Source organism: Candoia aspera, chromosome 6 (assembly GCF_035149785.1).
Source record: "Candoia aspera isolate rCanAsp1 chromosome 6, rCanAsp1.hap2, whole genome shotgun sequence".
Taxonomy (NCBI): Eukaryota; Metazoa; Chordata; class Lepidosauria; order Squamata; family Boidae; genus Candoia; species Candoia aspera.
Window position 1 is genome coordinate 75,513,091 of NC_086158.1, and position 8,542 is coordinate 75,521,632.

Consider the following 8,542-nt stretch of genomic DNA (forward strand, 5'->3'; position numbering starts at 1 on the left):
GAAGGGGCTACAGAGAATTGTGTTAAGGACAAGACATAAAAGGGGCCATAACAATACATTCAGAAGTGCTTAAGACCTCAAGGCCGCACTCAATTCTTGAAATCTTTGAGTGAATCTTTTCAGAGTCCTTCAAAAGATATTACTAAATTGTGATTATAAAAGTGTCAGGACATTCATAGGTGTCTGCTCCTAGCTACAATGATGCCAAGTTGATGAAAGGTCTTGTCATGATACAAGCTCTGCTGTTACGTTCTGGTGTCACAGTGTTGTCTGCAAGGACATGAAGGGAGGAGTTTGGAATGTGATAGCATGGCCTGTGTTTTGCCACTTGCCTTTCTTGCCCTCCATCCCCAGCAGTTGCTTGTGGGGACATTGCAAAATATTTAACTGGGGAGTTATATTAATATACTAGCAATACTTAACTTTTATTAGATGAGGTGGATATGGGCGGTGAATAAATCTATAAATAAATAAATGAGTGAAAAATAAATGAAACTAAATGAAAACTAACTTTTAATCTGGCTCCACTCAATATTGATTCCAGAGAGGCCCCACCATGCTAATCAGGCCAAGAAGATAACTTCTACCTCAAACTTTATTTAAAGTTACTCAAATCCTATGGGGAGGAATGTTTAATCCTTAATAATAAGGAATGTCATGATACTGATAAAACTGACCCACACTCACACATTCACTCTTGGGAAAGGCTGCTGTTGGTAATAATGGCTGTTTTCCTTTAAACAGCAGTTTGCAGAGGGTGGACAGGCCATTGCAACAGCATACTATCTTGCTTCCCCCCTTTAAAAAAAAACAGACTTTGAATGACAAGGTTAAGAGTAAAATCTTACCTGCCGCTGTCTTTCATTTGATCTGTTTGATCTTCTTGAAATCTGTTCCTAAGCTGCTATAAAAGCAGAGAAATGAGGTGTGGGTGGGTACATATATGCCTATGTTTGACCTTGAGTCACTAGCACAAAAGGTAGATAATAGTAATAGTGAGAGTACCATTGAAAGACCAGGTTAGGGATAGACTGTCATGTAGAAAAATCTATCTATGTGGGTGCTAGGAGTCAAAAACGACTTGATGGCAAATAATCAAATATCAATAGCAAGAGGCCTAGTTAAAGCTGCAGTTAAAAATAACATTTTGCAGATTTTGGAAAAGGTAAGGAAGGTCATAGGCCTCTTTGTTCTGGAATGAGTAAGAGGCCAAGCAGGTCCAGGGAACAATTTACTACTAATAAGAGTAAAAAAAATGAAGGGGAAATTTAGGACTCTGTAGTCCTAAATATGCAGCAAGCATGGGTCAGCTTTTTATTTGGCTTTATTTTAAAGAAGATTAAAAAAAACAAAAACCTCCATTATGTCTCTTTTCTCTAGCCCAAATCTAGCAGAATTCTGCTCCCTTCCTTTTTATAAGGCTTCCCCTTGGACTTCACTTCCTACCCTTCATAAATCGTATTAAAACCTTAAAATCTTTCAGATTTAATGGGATTTAAACAATTTACCATGCTCTTTAATATTGTTCATTTCATTAGACAAAGTTTTCATAACTTTCTTTTGAGAGTACGTTCTATTATGTTTGGGAAGCCCGTTGTTAAAATAAAGGGCCTTAAAAAGTTATTGCAAGAGAAAAGGGATATTGCTGTCTTCAAATTAAGGAGATCTACTATATGAAAGACAAAAGTTTGCTTACCTGCTTCTCTCTAGCGCGGCTTGTATCTGAAAGAGAAATTGGAAAACATATACTATGAAATGGAATATAATTGCAAGGAAATTTATTTCCATAGATAAATCTTAGAGATTTATGATGATGACGATGACTTTGAAATAGGCCTAATAATATACTGCAATATGCTACACACCCAGTACTTAGGTCATAATGCTTTTTCAAATTTATGTAAAAGTATTGGTTTCTGGCACCTGTTCTACAAGATTGTTAGAAAAGCATACTGAACAATCCAAGCATGAGGCCAATATCAACATTTGGTACCATTCATTTTTTAAAATGAGATTATGATTTATTAGTACCTTATAATAAAGCATAGGATTTCACTGTATAATTTGGCACTAAGGGAGGTTTTATTAGTGCTACAAAATGTTCCATAACAAGAAGACCTTTGATTTATTGAACTGACCTGTGATAAAAGAGGCTTCCCATGATATTTTTTAAGAATTAGTTTATCAGTTCAGTTACCGATGCATTTTATTGGGAAACTGCTAGAGTAGGTATGGAGTGTAGGTTTCTTCCTAAACTGTGCTGTATTCTTATTATAATTTTACTGCTTCAAACAGACTCTCATATTACAAGGAGATAATATATGTATCATGCTATAAAAAGGGAATCTTGGCGATATATGATCTGTGTTCACCATGCTTTTGCTGGTAGCATCAAGACTACAATCCTAATGCCTATTCCTTTTCAAATATTGATAGTTATATTCTGTTGTACAGATCAAATATGACCTGCCTTATTTTTAGCTGCAATTGTGGCTCCACATAGCAGACATTTGAATGCGAGTTTAGCAGACTATTTGGTGTTCCTCTGATTTCTGCACCCTTATTCTGCTCTTCCTCCTGCTGACAATTTAGTTTTATTTCAGTACAGTAAGTTAGTTCAATTCTTAATTTCTTCACTCTGCATTCATCCAGTGTAGCCTCTCAAACCTGACTGCCTCTAGGTTAGCAAGTTTTGAATTACCATCACCAACAGCTTGCAGATTTGCCTTTCTCTTTGGACAACCTTTTTGCATTGATCTGCCACCATCTATATCTCATCATCCATCCTGAGAGATACAGCCAACAGCTCTGTAGGTTCCCTACACTGGAACCTACTCTTATCCTGCCTCTAGACATTGTGTGCGGCCAGTGTAGGGTGCTTTGATGTGCATGGGGGCGCCAGCCTGAAATGATATGTTTGATGTCAGCAAACGTGTAACTCCAATTGATTCTGCTGGTTACCTAGGTGCCCCTCCCCCTGCATCAGATCCCTTAACAGTTCCCCTGCTCCTAAAATCCTCTCTTGGCTATGAGGAAGACTGGAATCACCGAGACATGATCGCGCCCCTCTTCTTCCACCTGCTCTTTGGCGCTTTTTAGAGCAGGTGGCTGGAGTTTTCCGCCGGTTGGGAGGCTTCTTTTTCGTCTTGCCCACCATAAAACAAGTCCACATCCTCCACCAGCTCTGCTACTGTCGCTTTCAGCTTCCTCGGTGCCACTGGTGATTTCCCCCCCGATCTGTCTCTCCGTTCCTCTGGCTTCCTGCGGGGACATGCAGCTGCCAGGTGCCCCTCCTTACCACACCGCAGGCACAATCCTTTGGCAAAACGGCTTTCTTTTTCTTCTTGCCACGACCGTCTCACTGGTTTGCTAGCAGTAGCTGCTGGCCTTGTAGGTTTCCCCATCGCTTGTTGTTTGGGACCTCTTTTAGTTTGAGTATACTTAGCTTGGGCTTGCTCAACCTTCGCAGCCAATTGTATCCACTCATACAGCGTTGCTGGGTCGTCCCGTACAACTGCCCATCGTAGTATATCTGGTCTTAGTCCATCTTTGAACATCTCTACAAGGGTGGTGGCAGACCAATCCTCTACTTTGCCGGAGAGTGCTTGAAACTCCAGCGCATAATCCGAGACTGATCTGGAGCCTTGAACCAACTCCCTTAGGGCTACCTTTGCTTTTTCCTCAGCTAGAGGATCACCAAAATGCATTTTCATTGCCCACATGAAATCATCAAAGCAATCCAACTCCAAAGCGTCCATGTCAACCAGTCTCACGAACCAGTCTGCTGCCCTCTCCTCTAATTGGGTCGCGACAGCATTAATCTTAGCCCGCTCAGAACGAAACACGCTCCCAAACTCTTCCATATAGCTGTGTGCATTCGTCAAAAAAAATGACAGCTTTGTGGGATCCCCATTAAACTTCACATTAAAGTCTCGATATCGGACCCGGGTTGGGCTATCGTGTCTCTTTTTGTGCTTAGCCTTTCGTGGCTGTGGTGGCTCTTCCTCCTGCACCTCTGGCGCTATTTCTTGAGCCTCTGCCAGTCGAAGTTTCACACGTCTCCCCCCCTCCCGGCTCCGTCCTCTCTCCTTCTGCTCCCTACTTGGGGAAGGTAAGGAGGCTTTCTTTGGAGGCCTGCTCAGCGGGGGCCCTCCCCCCCAATATTTCCGTTGCTTTCCCTGTTTGTCTACGGGGGGAGGGGGGTTGGGGACGCAGAGGTGTCAGGAGAGTCACTACCTTCTTCACCTCCCATCTTTTTCTGAGTGTCCCTGGTAAAGGTTAACTTTGCCAACAAATCCTCTATGGATTTCATCCTCGCCTCCAGCTGCTGGGATTTCTCCGTCTCCATCTCCGTTGGTGTCACTGCTCTTGTCCTTTTGGTGATCTGCACGGTCGGAAACAGCGAGGAATACACCGGCTTGGCTGGGGCTGGTGGCGACCCATACAAGGGTCCCTCCGTCTTCTTGACTACCACTGACTTCACTGCCTTCTCCGTATCACAACTGGAATCCGTTGCCTCGGAGAGGTCATCCGACCCTGGCGTGAGAGTCCCCTCTCTCCGTGGTCCCATGGGCTCTTGTTCCCCACCTCTGGAGAGCTGACTTTCCCCCGAGCCGGTGGTTGAGGTTGGGGCAGTTTCAGTCATCGCTAATTAAACTCCTCACAGGAAACTGGATGGATGCTAGCTGACTGATATTAAAGATTCTCAGCTTTATGTAATGATTGCCTATTCCAATAAAAGGAGTCTCATCAGTAATTACTAGAGAAAACTAATTTATTGAATGAATAGTATGCAAAGTACGAAGAAAGCTGAGAATGAGCAAAAGCGCGCCAAACACAACTTAAAAAGCCTTGCTCCCGTTGCGAACCCTCCCCTCAGGCTAGCATAGCAACCACCCACCCCAGATGCCAGCAACCGTTAGAATCGGCCTGAGAAAGTAACCTTGAACAGCAGAGATAACCCAAACATACATTCCAGAAGATCACAAGTCAGCACAAAGGAAATTTACCAGCGTGGCCAGGCAGGCACGCAACTGCAGATATGACATGTGAAACGTTACGAGGAACCATAAACATCGGAACGGGAACATGACACATATACTGTAATATCTTTGCAGTAGTTAATATATACAAAACTAGTTCAGTATATTTTGAAAGGATGTATGGTTTAGTAAAGTCTAATAAATATTGCAGGTTGAAATTGGAATTCAACTTCTAAAATTTGTTTCATTGTTGGATGGATCACTTTCCAAAACTGTTGAACTTTCTCTACTGGGGAGAATTTCCACAATTAAAATGAATGTATTACCCAGAATATTATTTCTATTTCAAACCATACCAATATTAATAACAGATAATACTTTTAACACATGGCAGACTTATCGAAATTCATTTGGCAAGGGAAAAAAACCAAGAATAAAATTTAAATTATCACAAGATGCCAAAGAAAGGGGAGGATTTGGATTGCCAGATTTGAGGTTATATTATGAGGTGTGTTGTTTGATGTAGTTAAAAGAGTGGATTACACCAGAAAACTATAGGCTGTTAAAATTAGAAGGACATGATCTAAAATTCGGTTGGCATGGCTTTCTATGGTATGATAAAATCAAAGCAAACAAAGCATTTAACAATCACTGTATTAGAAGAGTTATTATAAAAATATGGGAAAAATATAAATCTAAATTAACAGCAAATGTGCCCCTATGGATATCTCCCCAGGAAGCATTTGCCAGAAGAGAAAATATACAAAGTCATAAATGGTTGAGATATAGAGATTTATTAAAACTTGAAGGGGATAAATATGTAATGAAAACAAGAGAAGAATTAGAAAAGGAAGGATACCTTTGCCATTGGTTTACCTACATACAACTAAAGGAACAGTTTAAACTAGATGAGAAGAAGTACAAATTCAGAAAAGATCCAACATGGTGGGATAGTCAATTTTGTACTGATGCTGATCATAGTATAGCTAAGATATATAAAATGTTATTACCATTAAAATGGGAAAACAAGCAAGCTAAAGAATGTATGAATAAATGGGCAAACAACTTTGGGTATAACATTATGTATGACCAATGGGAAAGGAGGTGGACTAGAGGATTAAAATTTACATTGAATTATAATCTGAAGGAGAACTTTTACAAAATGATGTATAGATGGTATATAACTCCTGATAAAATATCAGGAATGAAAAGCAGTTAAACTTTATAACATTGGCACCAAATATGAAAAAAAGTGACCCAACTTGCTTCTTTCATTTTCTGCATTTTTAGAGAATGATGAAGATTAATTTACTAATGATAAAACATGTTGTACCAATTTTCTCTGACTATAATATTCAGAGTAAATGCAATGTTCTTCTTGGGTCCCTAGAATATATTTGGCTAAATTAGGTACCTTTTGAGGATGGTGGCTTTAACTTGACAGATTTTCAACTATAGCACTGGGCTTTTGTCTTAACATCTGTATTTTTTTCTGGAATGAGACTTATTATGAATACTTTCCTGCAGGGGCCTATTTGGAGAGGAAACATGTAACACATTTGAAATTTTGGCATACATTAGGGTCTCAGTATATTAAATCAGAAACTTCATTTCCTGCTTTGAAAGGTGCTAGGCATATTTGGTAATATTTGGTACAGTTTGATTCCAAATCACATGAGTTGTTGACATTGTGGTATAATTCAAATCTGAAAATAATGGAAAAGATGTTCTGTTGGAATCAAAGGTTGTTTTAAAGATTCTGAGAGATTGTCTCATGAGATTAATTTGCCTTCAACATACACCTGGCAATATATTCAACTGAAACATGTATTAATTAAAAAAACAGCATTTTGCAATGTCTGAGATACCTGCAATTTTAGTTTCTTTTAAGAGATACTGCGCTTGAAGCAAAACCAACAATTCAGTTTTATAAGGTATTAAAAAGTGAAATGGAAGTTAGTATTAAATATATATTAGAACTATGGAAGGAAGAATTGGAATATCAAATTTTGGAAAATCAATGAGTTTTTAAAACCTGAAACACTTAAAAGGGCAGTCCAAATTTTCCAAATTTACATTGTATTTGCCATTTTGCTCTCTTTGTACTTTTCAATCTGTTTATGAGGCTTGCTGAATTCTAGAATATTAAACTGCATTTTGTTAATAGGACAAACAGTTATGAGTCTCTTTGATGACTAATTGCATTAGGGAATTAGCAGCCCTAGCATAGACATTGACTGATTAAGCTAGTCTGGTGAAGGCTAAAGGATTGCCTCGGTGTTTTGTGGTGTGATGTGATTCTGCTAAGATAGCATATTGGCCTGACTATCTGGCCTTTGCAGCATATTACTCCTGTGAGGAAGTTCAACCCATTGGGTTGTCTTTTCCAGTGGCATATTACAATACATGTTGGCATTTCCTTGATTGTTTTGCAAGGACCAAGCCACTATGTTACTATGGTAACAAATCACTCTGGCAGGGTGAGAAGGTCAAACTTAAGTATCCTCAGTTTGGGTTTGAAAAGAATGACCATATAAGGAAATTGCCTGGAGGGCAGCTTGCCTGGGCTTGTTACTAGTTTCAGTTTCCTTTCTATCTGCCTTCCTCCCAGTCCTCTCTGAGCACGTGTGAATGCACAAGCTTGTAAATATGTCTCTGTGCTTTCTGTAAATACATTAATTTTTATAGAAATGCCTGGTATGTGTTTTTTCTGATCTCTCGGGCCAAACGCTTTCCAGCACTCTGCCACAATACAAGCATCACGTAATAAATAGAACTGAAGGTTGATTCATTAAGGTGATGTCTGAGTGCCTGGAAGTACCTACATTGGGAAAATTCCACAAATTCCTAACAGTGTTAGCTCTGTAGCTTCAGCCCAACTGAATCCCTTCCTACCTTTCTAGCCATGCTTTCAAGCCAGCATTGCAGGCGTCTTGTTTCACCTTCACAATTCACAATAGGGCTTCAACAGCAGAAGAGCAAGAGTCAAAGACCCAGGCAGCATCCCTCAACCAATCTCAATTTTGGAAAGTAACCAATATAAATTATTGGTTATATACTTATTGTTCTGGTGATTATTATGTTGGATTTTAACTGTTGTTAGCCACCTGGAGTCATCATGATCAGATGGGCAGCCATATAAATTGGAATGAATGAATGAATCAATTTTGTTTTAAAAGATCAGTAGCACATTCATGCGCTATTTGACTTTTTTGAAAGAAAGAAAGAAAGAAAGAAAGAAAGAAAAAAAGAAAGAAAAATACAGTCAGATATAGACTTGAACTAGTAGAAGTTTCTGCTTATCAAATGTTGAACTTCACTGTAAACAATGGCTTGAGTTCTTCAGCTTGTGGTGGTTCATTCCTCACATTAAATAATAGTTTACCTTGATGACCAAGAATGCTAATTGTTTCCTGGCATAGATTAATCATAGTTTCAAAAATACTTTTTACCTATAAATGTGGTCACACAAACTTGAGTAATTATACAGAATCCTCATTAAAAGATTAAGAGTTATACTATAGAATTTGACAATGTATAAAGAACTCTGCCTGACTCCA